The following is a 14,395-nucleotide window of genomic DNA, read 5'->3' on the forward strand; positions in this document are numbered from 1 at the left end:
TTTGTTTGTTTATTTTCAAGCATGCACCATAGCCTCCCTGTGGGAGAAGAGTTGAGGACCATCACAGACTCTCACTGTCCGTGTGCACACAAGTGCACGGACACTTCATAAACCACCACTTTCCAGAGAAGAAGGCAGTAAAACACACAAACATTACAATGATACTGAGAATATGCTTTAATCTTTTTTTGATGGTTTAGAAGCCATGAAGTACTTCAAGGTCAGCATCAATCATCACACGTTACAGCTGCACAGAGGGCCTAGTAAACAGAGAGTGCCAGTTAGAAGAATGCCAAGAAAAAAAGGAATTTCCTAGGATCTTAGTCAAGCTGCTTGTGACAGATGGAGGTCCAGGTCAGCATGTTCTGCGGATAGGATACAGAATGGGAAAATTCAACTTGGGCTGTCTTCACTCTGAAAAAAAAAAAAATTCTTAAATGTCTATAAAGCACTAAACTTTAGGGGTACAGAGATAAATAGGACTCTGTCTCTGCCCTCAATGAATCCGCAGTGGTGACATGAACCTGCCAGCATCTGCAAACCCTTTTCAAGTTTGTCTTTCATACTAGGGTGATCCTGCCAAAATTGTGAATCTGTGGCATTCTGTTACCTGAAGTCCCTCAATGGCCCCTGATGTTCCCACGACAAAGGCCAAGCTCTTACATGGTCAAACTCCTGCCTACGTCTTCAATTTCATCTACTACCACGTCCCCCCACAACACCTCTGCTGTAGTTCCTCTGTGCAAACCGTGCTGATCTGATTCTCCCCATTCTTATTCCCTTCAAAATCCTAGTGAGATGTCACCACCTCTGTGAAGCCTTCCTTGTTGTCCTTTCTATGTACCTCTTCTGACCTTCTACACACTCCCATTGGGGCTTCCATCACAGTGGATTGAATTTGTTCACATGTATTTCCACACAATTGCACATTTCATGAGGACGGGAATTGTCTGTTCACCCTTGTATCCCTGGAGCCTAATACAGAACCTGAAAAATTGTGGTGCTTGATTAATGTGTGTTGAACTCAAAGGAGGAGGGAGGGGATGATATCAATGGACGATTTCAGAGAGGCAGTGATGCCCCAGTCTCCTCTAAGGTGTTACCTGCCACATGCTGGCCTGCAAACTTGTTTCTGGAAGTGCCCTGAAGTGACAACTGATTGTGTGTGATACGATCAAGATGTAATTTAAAAACTAAAAAGACTAACTTGGCTTGAAGAAAGTATGTTCCAGAATTTCTTTGTAATTAAATGACTACAAAGGATCTCAGGGTTAGCCATAGCAGCTCTCGTTTGGAAAGAAGGCAGCAATCTTTGGTACTCACGCAGCACACCTTTCTCAGCTGAGCCTTCAGAGGATTCTTTTTGGCTTCAGGAAGGGTCAGCAGCGAGTATTTATTGTGCACTGACACTGTGTCAGGAGGTGTGCTGCACATCACACACACATGCCATTGAATCCTCTCATTCCTAGGGTAGATACTATTATGATCCTCATCCTACAATGAAGGGAAGCATAGAGATGACACAGTTTGGCCAGGGTGACACATGGAAGTGGCAGAGCCAGGAAGTCAGACCCCAGAATCCAGGCTCTCAACCACTATATTCAATCTGAAATCTTAACAAGAAAAAAACATGTTAGCTTTAGCTATCAAGACTACTAACACCAGGCCATAACTCCAGAGCAGCACCTCAACCCAAATCCTACTGTACATCATTTAAGGCAGATGCTATTTCTAATATGTTTCTTCTTGCCAGTTTCTCTCTCTTTAGATTTGTTTCCAGATGTTGAACTCTCAGAAGGCAAGAATTGTGTTCTTTTAACTACATGAAAGAATTGAGTGTTCTTTCAGTGCGGTCTCTGGCATGTGGAGTGCTTGGTGATGGGTGAGCCTACATGTTTTCTCAAAGAGCACAGGATGTTCTATTGCTAGACTTCAGAAACCCTTAGACACAGGTACCCATACAATGATTTATCAAATAAGAGGCTAATTCTTCTATTTAATCAGAAGACGAGAAAGCTGTGATGGGTAGAGGTAGGAGATGAGATAAATACACAGTGGGTGGCCAACAAATTTTATGACTAGTAGAGAGAGATAAGGCACATAATGGCCAGGAAAAAGATCTTGGGGTGGTGGGTGGCGGGAGTAGCAAATGATTTTTAATAAAGAATTGCTTGTTTGGCTTATTGTAAGACCTGAGTAGTGCTGCAATCATAACTTGTTTGAAACCTAAGATACATCCAGCTCATAAGGCAGCATAAATAACTCAGAGTTTGCATGAGACCTGTAAGGGGACACGGCGACCCCAATTTGAGAAACAGGCTTCTAGTATTAACATTTATTTAGCTAAACCAGACAAACATTCCATGATCCCTGAGACCATCATTTAACAACAACTCCCAACACTTTCAAACAAATCACCAAGTTCTACACATTCTACTTTCTTAACATTTCTTGATTTTTCCCCTCCTCGTCTTGCCTTCAGTTTTAATTCAGGTCTTTGTTTAAACACCACCCACTCCCACCAGGACTTCTGCCACTCACCACCTGGCCAGGAGGTTTCTCTGCCTCCATTTTCAGCCCTCTAGTCTCTCTTCCACACCTCTCCTAGGGTGACCTTTTTGAAGGATAAATCCGTTCATGTAATTCGTCTGCTTAAAATCCTTTTCACTGCTTCCCAGTCCTAACGGGATAAAGTCCAATTGCCTGGCAGAGGCTTCAATGCTCTTGGCGGTCTACCCCGACCACCTCTCTAGCTTCCTCTTCCTCCAGTCCCCCTGGCCACCATGCTCCTACAGCCAAACGTTGACACATGCTTTCATACAAACTGCTGCTTCCGCTGGGAATGCCCTTCATCCTCATCTGCTTGAGCAAGATCTTAGCATCTGGCAAGACTTTCGGATGTCACCTCTTTTGTGACATCTTTCCCACCACTACTACAGTCTAGGTCTTTCTTCCATTTAGCTCCCCTGGCACTTGGGGAACACACTGTCTCCCCAAACAGACTGAGTTCCCTGAGGGCAATCAGGTCATTTTGTCTTATTCTTCTTTGCCCCATCACCTAAATATAATACCATGCTGATTAAATGAGATAATGAATAATTTAACATTTCCTTTATCAACATCCAAAAGACTATAAGCTGTGACATAAAAGCAAATTGTTCTACAAAATGTATGAATCGGGAAAAGGAAACCACTCTTTTAACACAGACACTTTATTACACACGAGAGAAGAGCTGAAACATCAAAGAGGGCACATTTGGGCAAGTTAAGAGATTCTCAACAGCAGGAGGCCACTCCTATCACAGGGTATTAGGGCCATCAGAGGATGCTGGAAACACACTAGAAGCTGGAGCCATGGGTAAGACCCATCCTCTATCAGAGATGTTGCTGGAGGCAGAGCGAAGGCGAAATACCCTCTTGCTCCTTTCCTCCTACCTCTAGTCTTTTATCAGAGCCTCCTGCTGGCCTAACCCAGCCAGAAGCCAGCAGAGCTGGAGCTCTAGGATCTGTAGCCTGCAGAAGCAGCCTCCCTGCCATTCAAGTGGAACAGCAAAGTGGTGTAGCACAGAGCTGAGAACACACAGGCCATGACTACCACAGCAAATACATACAGTTCTATGTTCATTTCTGTCCTTTTTTCTTTTGATAAATAAACAGCTATTCAATAAAACAATGCCACTCTCTAGTCTGTCCAATCAACTTGAAACTGAACATTTTGTGGACACCCTTTTCACATGCGTGGAGCCAAGAATTATGAAATCCAACTAATTTATAAGGAACATTTGTGATAACTCATCTGGATTGAACTCAACTATAAATCTACATTAAATACCAGGAAAGGCTTTGCTAAGCAAATTAACAGAATAAAGAAGATTATGTAACTTACTTAAGTCCATAAAATATTCTCTAGGATTTTAGTACTTTTATGTGAAATTCCACTAATTACAAATAAATCTACTCACAAAAGCCAGTCTCTAGGATCTATACTGAGAAATATCTTGTTATGTACTTCAAAGGAATAAAATTGAATGTCTTTCTAAATAGTCCTCAATTCACACCATTTCTCTCCCCTTCCTACTTTGCCCTCAATTGGTGAGCCCATGATGCTGTAACACCCAAAGTTAGTCCAATAAGTATCAGCACATCCTTAAAAAATTGAGGCGACATGGCAAGACTAGAGTCCTTACTGAAAATCCAGCTGGCAATTCCTCTCAGACGTCAAAGAGTAGAAGGTGATGTTTTCCAAAAAGCCCACAAGGCAATTACTCTGTGAAACTGATGCTATACATGACAAATCTGATAATTAGGATATAGCATGGTAAATGCTTTAATTTATGGAGGGAAAGCAATTAAGATTTATTAAGTAAAAAGAAGGCAGTAAAATAGGCCTTTATCTTACTGCTAACCATAAATTTGTCTCAAAGCATGAACTCCCTCTGATTCATATTCAAAGCAAAAGTTACCACACGGATAAATTTTCATTACAGTTGAGAATATTGCTCCCCTGTTTCCGCACCCCTACACCGCTTCTCACCACTGAGCCCTTTTATCATCACCTAAAACAAATACAAAACCTCTTGTGCTATAATAATTAAGCTTGCTGAAACTGGTCAGTTAATTTTTTAAAGTGGAATTTTACCATCCAAAGGTATTCCTTTTATGCAGGTATTAAGTATTTATATTAACAGAACCACATAAATATATATGTTCTTTATCCTTAAGCACAGGCATTGCCTAGAGACAAGAAGAATGTGAAGGCTACATTTCCTCTTTTGTTTAAATCCCTCTTTCCCGAAGGGGAAAGAAAATCAAATAGCCATCGCACAGGAAGCAACTCTGATTCCAAAGAAGAGAAGTGTAGTCTGGCAGGTTCAACTATCCTCAGCTCCCAGTTTTCTCCTATTCTGAGCTCTCTTATACTAATTCCATTCCCCAGGGGTGGTCAGGAACAAGGGGAGGAAATTTTCCTTGGTCCAGAGTGTCAAAATTCACATTTTTCTCATCGGAGATTCCATCCTCTTCCTGCCTTTGCCTACCTAGCAAGCTCAGGAGGCCACGGTCACCATGAGGCACTTGATGTCAGCACGGCTTTTGGCACTGGGGCTATCTCTCTTTTCTTTTCTTCTTTTTGAGACAAGGTCTTACTCTGTCGTCCAGGTTGGAGTGCAGTGGCCCGATCATAGCTCAAGGCAACCTAGAACTTCCAGGCTCAGGGGATACTCCCACTTTCGCCTCCTGAATAGCTGGGACCACAGGTGTGAGCCACCATGCCTGGTTAATTTTTTAATTTATATTTTGAAGAGACGAGGTCTTGCTATGTTGCCCAGGCTGCTCTTGAACTCCTGGGCTCAAGCGATGTGCCCGCCTCTGCCTCCCAAAGTGCTGAGATTTCAGGCTTGAGTCACCATGCCTGGCCCTTTATTGCTTTTCCATGGATCACTGGAATACTAAGATCTGAGATTTACCTCTGGGATTTTAGAAAAAGGACAGAAAAATCTTTGGCCTACATCAGTCCTAGGTCCACCCCTAACCTGGATGAAAAGAGCTCTCCCATGATACAGTTTGGTTTGCTTGAATTTCACTTTGGGATTGGAGGCCAACGGCCCAACTACTACGGCATACAATTGTGAAGTCTCATACTTGGCCAGTTAGCCATGTTCGATAGGGAGGTTACAGTGGTTGGCGGCCAGTAAAAGACAAGACTGGGTGTGTAGGTTAACTGGTCTCTATTCCTTGTTCCCACAACATTCTCAACAGTTACTAATCTGGCATTACTCACTGGTGATTAACCTGATCTCTGAGAAAACTTATACTAATTGATGAACTAGGGTAAAACTTAGTCAGAAAGAACAGAATCTGAATCTCACTCCTCACACTAGCCATGTTATCTTGTACAAATTACCTTACCTCTCTAGGCCTCACTTTCCTTATCTGTTTAGGGAAGAATAGTTATTTGGCAGTATTGTTCTATGAATTAAATAAAATAACTTCACACATAGCAGACATTTAGTAATATTAGTTTCAGAATGAAAGTGTTATTAAATGCAAAGTGCCTATCTCAATCGAATCTTTCATATGTAAACTTTTCCAGGAGGCATGGGAATTTGATGTGAAAAGGGCTAAACAGCTCCATAGATCCATTAGTCTGGATTTATAATCCAAAACAAGGCACAACAGATGCTGAAATTATGTATTATGTCAACATAATATTTCCCCCTTGAATGATAACCAACACCTTTTATGATAATTACTTGTGTTATCTCCAGTGGACTGGAGACCATATTTCTTAATGTCTCAGGGAGCTTATTATGACTTCATTTTCTCTGTTTTATAATGAAGCAAAAATTTCCTGGATAACCTTGTATGCTTTCCCATGGCCAAAAAAAGCTCCCATGTGCACTAAAAGAAATGAGCTTCTAACAGGCTGAAGTTACAAACCAGTTAACTGAGCCAATTTTTACTCCCATCTCATTCTTGCCTGCCACACATCTGTAACTTCCTGTCTTCTAAGCTAGTAACTACTTTTGAAATTCAATGAGAATTGATGAAGAAGAGATGTATAAAGGACATGGGAATCATGTAAAAACACAAAACCAAACAATCAAAAATACTGTTCTTTTTGAATACAACTTTAGGATATGGCCAAGATCTTTAGTGAAGAAAGATTTCTCCTACTTCAACGCTGAATATTTGTCTTTCTCTTGTTTATAACTTTTTTAAAAAAAGTATATTAATATTTAAAAAGCTAAAACACAAACTCATTCATTTTAGATTTGCCCCATACTGAAACTGTCAAGTCTTTTCTGATGTGTCCTAAAATTTACTCAACAGACTGTACACCTGGAGAGATCTGATGCAACGACAAACTATTTCACATCACTGCAACCTCAAGAGGAATCAGTGATAGTAACAAGAAACATTAACTTCATGACTGAAAAGCTCTAATGATCAGAATGAGATTTACTTTCTTCTTTATATATAAGATTAGCATTAAGTTGAAAGATTCGACTATTGCTAAGAAACAAAACAACTGTCTTGAACCAACCAAACTCTAAGTAAGAAATGCAGCTAAGTATTCACTATTGATATGAATACAGGATCAGGTATGAACGAGGCCTGTGAATATCAGAAACAAATTCCTAGAGATATGTGCCATTTTGTCAAAAGTGCACCTGCTATATATTCACCAGCCTCACAAATGTCCTGAGAAGTGAGTCTTTGGAAGAGTCTATCAGGACAGAGACTTTTAGGAAGAAAAAGCTACCTTTAATTTCATACATCCAATAGGAATGCATATAGCACCATCTTAGAGGCTTCTTAGTAAGTCATAAAATCATGGAGGTTTGTAAGAGAAAGAAAGAAAAAACTGCAAACTTTCATAGGGCAAACTCCCTATTTCCTTAATTATGTTTGCTTTAGGAGTAGATAGTAAGATAAAATAACTGGCCTGGGCATTTCAAAACTGTCAATGTCATGAAGAAAGGAAAGAAGGAAGAGAGAGAGAGGAAAGGAAAGGAAAAGAAACAAAAAGAAAAAGGACTAAAGAGACATGACAATTAAATGCAATGGGTGCTCTTTGATTGGATCTTTTATTGGGGGAAAAATAAAGGACAATACTGAGAAAACTGTGCAAACCTGAATATGAACTACGTTTTAAATAACAGTATTCCATCAACGTTAGCTTTCCTGAGTGTGATAATCATACTGTGATCATGGAAGTGAACATTTTTATTCTTAGGAGATAGCTGCTAAGATATTTAGAGAGGAAGTGCCATGATGTCTGCAACTTACTCTCAAATGGCTCGTCCAAAGGAAGAAAAAAAAAAATCTAGGTGCAGGATGGATTTCATTGTGCTATTCTTTCAACTTTTCTGTAAGTTTTAATTTTTTCAAAATAAAAAATGTTGAAGAGAGTGGAAGGGTTGGGTAATTCTTCTATCTAGGTGAGATGGTACAAGCCTCCCACACAAAACTCAAGGAATCTATTAACTATGAAGAGAAGAAGGAGAGTCCCTAAAGGAGACAGGAGCTATTGAAACTGATGCTGGTCGGATCATGGTGGACGGGAGGCAGGACTAGACTGCAGCTCCAGACAGAGCAGCATGAGGAGGCTTGCATTGTGAATTTTACCTCCAGATCAGCTGCAAGAGCAGGCCAGCAATCCTGAGAAAACTGCTCCTACAGGACCCGGGAGACACCCCAAATACTCTGGGAGGTGGAAAGCCTCAGGCAAGTTTTCAAGCCCTACTTGCCCTCTGCCTGGAAACAGACTCAGGGTGTGGTGGGAGTGAGACTGGTCCTTTGATTTGTGTGGGAGCTGGGTGAGGCCTGTGACTGCCAGCTTTCGCCTACTTCCCTGACAACCTGCATGACTCAGCAGAGGCAGCCATAAATCCTCCTAGGCACACAACTCCAGTGACCTGGGAATCTCATCCCCATCATCCACAGCAGCCGCAGCAAGACCTGCCCAAAGAGAGTCTGAGCTCAGACATGCCTAGCCCTGCTGCCACCTGATGGTCCTTCCCTACTCACCCTGGTAACGGAAGATGAAGGACATATAATCTTGGGAGTTCTAGGGCCCCGCCCACCACTGGTCCCTCTCCACACTACAGCTGATGCTCTCTGGAAAGCACCACCTCCTGGCAGGAGGCCAACCAGCACAAAAATAGAGCATTAAACCACCAAAGCTAAGGACCCCCACGGAGTCCACTGCACCCTCTGCCACCTTCACCAGAACAGGCGCTGGTATCCACGGCTGAGAGACCAATGGATGGTTCACATCACAGGACTCTGTGCAGTCAGCCCCCAGTGCCAGCCCGGAGCCAGGAAGACTCACTGGGTGGCTAGACCCAGAAGACAGACAACCGTCACTGCAGTTCAGCTCAAAGGAAGCCACATCCACAGGAAAAGGGAGAGAGTATTACATCAAGGGATCGCCCCATGGGACAAAAAGACCTGAATAACAACCTTCAGCCCTGGACCTTCCCTCTGACAGAGCCTATCCAAATGAGAAGGAACCAGAAAACCAACGCTGGTAATATGACAAAACAAGGCTTTTCAACACTCCCCAAAAATCACACTAGTTTACCAGCAATGAATCCAAATCATGAAGAAATCCCTGATTTACCTGAAAAAGAATTCAGGAGGTCAGCTATTAAGCTAATCAGGGAGGGACCAGAGAAAGGTAAAGCCCAATGCAAGGAAATCCAAAATATGATACAAGAAGTGAAGGGAGAAATATTCAAGGAAATAGATAGCTTAAAGAAAAAACAATAAAAAATTCAGGAAACTTTGGACACACTTTTATAACTGAATGACAATAATGACACAACCTATCAAAACCTCTGGGATACAGCTAAGAAGGTGCTAGGAGGAAAGTTCATAGCCCTAAACACCTGCATCAAAAATTCTGAAAGAGCACAAACAGACAATCTAAGGTCACACCTCAAGGAACTAGGGAAATAAGAACAAACCAAACCCAAACCCAGCAAAAGAAAAATAACCAAGATCACAGCAGAACTAAATGAAATTGAAACAAACAAAAAAATACAAAAGATAAATGAAACCAAAAACTGGTTAATGGTCTATCTATAAAATTGACAGACCATTAACAAGATTAACCAAGAAAAGAAGAGAGAAAATCCCAATAACCTCACTGAGAAACAAAACAGGAGATATTACAACTGACACCACTGAAATATAAAAGATCATTCAAGGCTACTATGAACACCTTTAGGCACATAAACTAGAAAACCTAGAAGAGATGAATAGATTCCTGGAAAAATACAACTCCCCTAACTTAAATCAAGAAGAACTAGATACCCAGAACAGACCAATAAGAAGCAGCGAGATTGAAACGGTAATTTAAAAATTGCCAACCAAAAAAAGTCCAGGACCAGATGATTCACTGAAGAATTCTACCAGATATTCAAAGAATTGGTATCAATCCTTTTGACACTATTCCACAAGATAAAGAAGGAACCTTCCCTAATTCATTCTATGAAGCCAGCATCACCCTAATACCAAAATCAGGAAAGGACACAAACAAAAAAGAAGATATCCTTGATGAACGATAGATGCTAAAATCCTTACAAAATACTAGCTATCCAAATCCAACAACATATCAAAAAGATAATCCACCATGATCAAGTGGGTTTCATACCAGGGATGCAGAACTGGTTTAACATATGCAATTCAATAAATGGGATACACCACATAAACAGAATTAAAAACAAAAATCACATGATCATCTCAATAGATGCAGAAAGGGCATTCGACAAAATCCAGCATCCCTTTATCATTAAACCCTCAGCAAAACTGGCACACAAGGGACATAACTTAACGTAATAAAAGCCCCATCTATGACAAACCCACAGCCAACATAATAATGAATGGGGAAAAGTTGAAAGCATTCCCTCTGAGAACTGGAACAAGACAAGGATGCCACTCTCACCACTCCTCTTCAATATAGTACTGGACGTCTTAGCCAGAGCAATCAGACAAGAGAAAGAAATAGAAGGTATCCAAACTGGTAAAGAGGAAGTCAAACTGTCCCTGTCTGCTGACGATATGATCGTTTACCTTGAAAACCCTAAAGACTTCTCCAGAAAGCTCCTAGAACTGATAAAAGAATTCAGCAAAGTTTCCAGATACAATTAACATACACAAATCAGTAGCTGTTCTATATAGCAACAGTGACCAAATGGAGAACCAAATCAAGAACTCAACCCCTTTTAAAATAGCTGCCAAAAAAAAAAATAAAATACTTAGGAATACACCTAACAAAAGAGTTGAAGGACCTCTACAAGGAAAACTACAAAACACTGCTGAAAGAAATCACAAATGACACAAACAAATAGAAACACATCCCATGTTCATGGATGGGTAGAATCAATATTGTGAAAATGACCATAGTGCCAAAAGCAATCTAAAAAGTCAACACAATCCCCATCAAAATACCACCATCATTCTTCACAGAGTTAGAAAAATTCATATGGAACCAAAAAAGAGCCCACATAACCAAAGCAAGACTAAGCAAAAGGAACAAATCTGGAGGCATCACATTACCTGATTTTAAACTATACTGTAAGGCCACAGTCACCAACACAGCCTGGCACTGGCATAAAAATAGGCATAGACCAATGGAACAGAATAGAGAATCCAGAAATAAACCCACATACTTATAGTCAACTGATCTTCAACAAAGCAAACAAAAACATAAAGCGGGGAAAGGACACCCTTTTCAACAAATGGTGCTGGGATAATTGGTTAGCCACATGTAGCAGAATCATACTGGATTCTCATCTCTCACCTTATACAAAAATCAACTTAAGATGGATTAAGGACTTAAACCTAAGACCTGAAACTATAAAAATTCTAGAAGACAACATTTGAAAAATCCTTCTAGACATTAGCTTAGGCAAGGATTTCATGACCAAAAATCCAAAAGCAAAAGCAATAAAAGCAAAGATAAACAGCTGGGACCTAATTAAACTAAGGAGCTTTTGCACTGCAAAAGAACAGTCAGCAGAATAAACAGAAAACCCACAAAGTGGGAGAAAATCTTTACAATCTATACATCTGACAAAGGACTAATAACCAGAATCTACAACAAACTCAAACAAATCAGTAAGAAAAAAAAAAAACAAACAATCCCATCAGAAAGTGGGCTAAGGACATGAATAGACAATTCTCAAAAGAAGATATACAAATGGCCAACAAACATATGAAAAAATGCTCAACATCACTAATGATCAGGGAAATGCAAGTCAAAACCACAGTGCAATACCACCTTACTCCTGCAAGAATGGCTATAATCAAAAAATCAAAAAACAGTAGATGTTGGCCTGGATGTAGCACTCAGGGAACACTTCTACACTGCTGGTGGGAATGTAAACTAGTACAGCTGCTATGGAAAACAGTAAGGAGATTCCTTAAAGAACTAAAAGTAGAACTATCATTTGATCCAGCAATCCTACTACTGGGTATCTACCCAGAGGTAAAGAAGTCATTATTTGAAAAAAAAGATACTTGCACATGCATGTTTATAGCAGCACAATTCACAACCACAAAATCGTGGAACCAACCCAAATGCCCATCAATCAACAAGTGGATAAAGAAACTGTGGTGTATATATATATATATATATATACGATGGAATACTACTCAGCCATAAAAATAAATAAATTAACAGCATTTGCAATGACCTGGATGGGACTGGAGACTAAGGTGTAAGAATGATACAATGGACTTTGGGGACTCGGAGGAAGAGTGGGGAGCGGGCAAGGGATAAAAGACAACATACATGGTGCAGTCTATACTGCTCGGGTGATGGGTGCACCAGGATCTCACAAACCACAACTGAAGAACTTATTCATGTAACCAAATACCACTTGTACCCCAATAACTAATAGAAAAAAAAAAGAAGAAACTAATGCTGACTTGTAAACCCCACATCCTGCCACTTCCATTCACTGCTGCTGAAAATCAGCTCTAGAAAGAAAACATTACATATTAAAGCTATCTACCTAAACTTTCCTATGCCATAGATTCAATTAAGCTATGGGATATATTAAGGCCCTTGTGTATGTAATCAAGTATGGTGCAACCAAAATCTGTTAAGAGAATTCCACAGTATCTATAGAAAAGTATATAAACCCTGCAAACAGACACCATATACATGCATAATCGAGAGTATGAAAGGAAGATTTGTTCTTTTAACTGGTAGGAAAATAATTTTCCCCAATTATATCTTTTCTAGCTGAAAATACTTTTAGCTTCCCCCAAAGTTGTATGTGTGTCTTATTATCTATCAGTGCTTCCATTCTGTTGCCTCACTATGTAAATGTACATGTATATTTGTCAATTTGTGCTTCTCTGAAAGACAACTGTGACCGAAAACTTCTCATTAATTGTTACTCATACTATTGTGAATACATGCCATCCTAAGTTATGTCAGGAGAGTATGATGTAAGTGTTTACCACTGCCACTCCCAGCCCAACTCTATTGGCCACTATTAAGTGGAAATATCTGTGCTCACATTTTAATGATGCAAAGTTAAAAACACGAGTACTGATATGGTTTGGCTGTTCCCCACCCAAATCTCATCTTGAATTCCCACATGTTGTGGGAGGGACCCGGTGGGAAGTAATTGAATCATGGGGGCAGGTCTTTCCCGCGCTGTTCTCGTGATAGAGAATAAGTCTCACGAGACCTGATGGTTTTAAAACTGGGAATTTCCTTGCACAAGCTCTCCTCTCTTGTCTGCTGCCACGTGAGGCATGCCTTTCACCTTCTGCCATGATTGTGAGGCCTCCTCAGCCAGGTGGAACTGTAAGTCCAGTAAACCTCTCCTTTTGTAAATTGCCCAGTCTCAGGTATGTCTTTATCAGCAGTGTAAAAATGGACTAATAGAGTAAACTGGTACCAGGAGTGGGGTGTTGCTGAAAAGATACCTGAAAATGTGGAAGTGACTTTGGATCTGGGTACCAGGCAGAGGCTGGAACAGTTTGGAGGACTCAGAAGAAGACAGGAAAATGTGAGAAAGTTTGGAACTTCTTAGAGACTTGTTGAATGACTCTGACCAAAAGCCTGATAGCGATATGGAAAATAAGGTCCAGGCTGAGGTGGTCTCAAATGGAGATGAGGAACTTGTTGGGAACCGAAGCAAAGATGACTCTTGTTATGTTTTAGCAAAGAGACTGGTGGCACTTTGCCCCTGCCCTGGAGATTTGTGGAACTTTGAACTTGAGAGAGACAATTTAGGGTTATCCGACAGAAGAAATTTCTAAGCGGCAAAGCATTCAAGAGGTGACTTGGGTGCTGTTAAAGGCACTCCGTTTTATAAAAGAAGCAGAGCATAAAGTTTGGAAAATTTGCAGCCTGACAATGTGGTAGAAAAGAAAAACCCATTTTCTGAGGAGAAATTGAAGCCAGCTGCAGAAATCTGCATAAGTAATGAGAAGCAGAATGTTAATCCCCAAGATGGGGAAAATGTCTCCAAGGCATATCAGAGGTCTTCACAGTAGCCCCTCTCATCACAGGCCTGGAGGCCTAGGAGAAAATGGTTTTGTGGACCAGGCCCTGGGTGCCCCTGCTGTGTGCAGTCTAGGGACTTGGTGCCCTGCATCCCAGCCACTCCAGCGTGACTAAAAGGGGCAAAGGTACAGCTTGGACTGTTGCTTCAGAAGGTGGAAGCTGCCAAGCCTTGGCAGCTTCCACGTGGTGTTGAGCCTCTGGGTGCACAGAAGTCAAGAACTGAGGTTTGGGAACCTCCACCTAGATTTCAGAAGATGTACAGAAACGCCTGGATGTCCAGGCAAAAGTTTGCTGCAGGGGCGGGGTCAAAATGAAGAACCTCTGCTGCTGGGCAGTGCAGAAGGGAAATGTGGAGTC

General features: G+C 40.9%; 1 protein-coding gene and 1 long non-coding RNA gene across 3 annotated transcripts in view; both read right to left on the reverse strand.

The window, feature by feature from the left end:
• The window catches only part of GATB (glutamyl-tRNA amidotransferase subunit B), a 94,430-nt gene that overhangs the window by 50,497 nt on the left and 29,538 nt on the right, over positions 1-14,395 (reverse strand). The window lies entirely within an intron of this gene.
• On the reverse strand, positions 154-6,962 carry LOC134761308 (uncharacterized). The gene is made up of 2 exons (XR_010139805.1): positions 1,333-6,962; positions 154-414 (listed from the first exon to the last, which is right to left on the reverse strand). It is a non-coding gene; the product is annotated as an uncharacterized LOC134761308 (long non-coding RNA).

Source organism: Pongo abelii, chromosome 3 (assembly GCF_028885655.2).
Source record: "Pongo abelii isolate AG06213 chromosome 3, NHGRI_mPonAbe1-v2.0_pri, whole genome shotgun sequence".
Taxonomy (NCBI): domain Eukaryota; kingdom Metazoa; phylum Chordata; class Mammalia; order Primates; family Hominidae; genus Pongo; species Pongo abelii.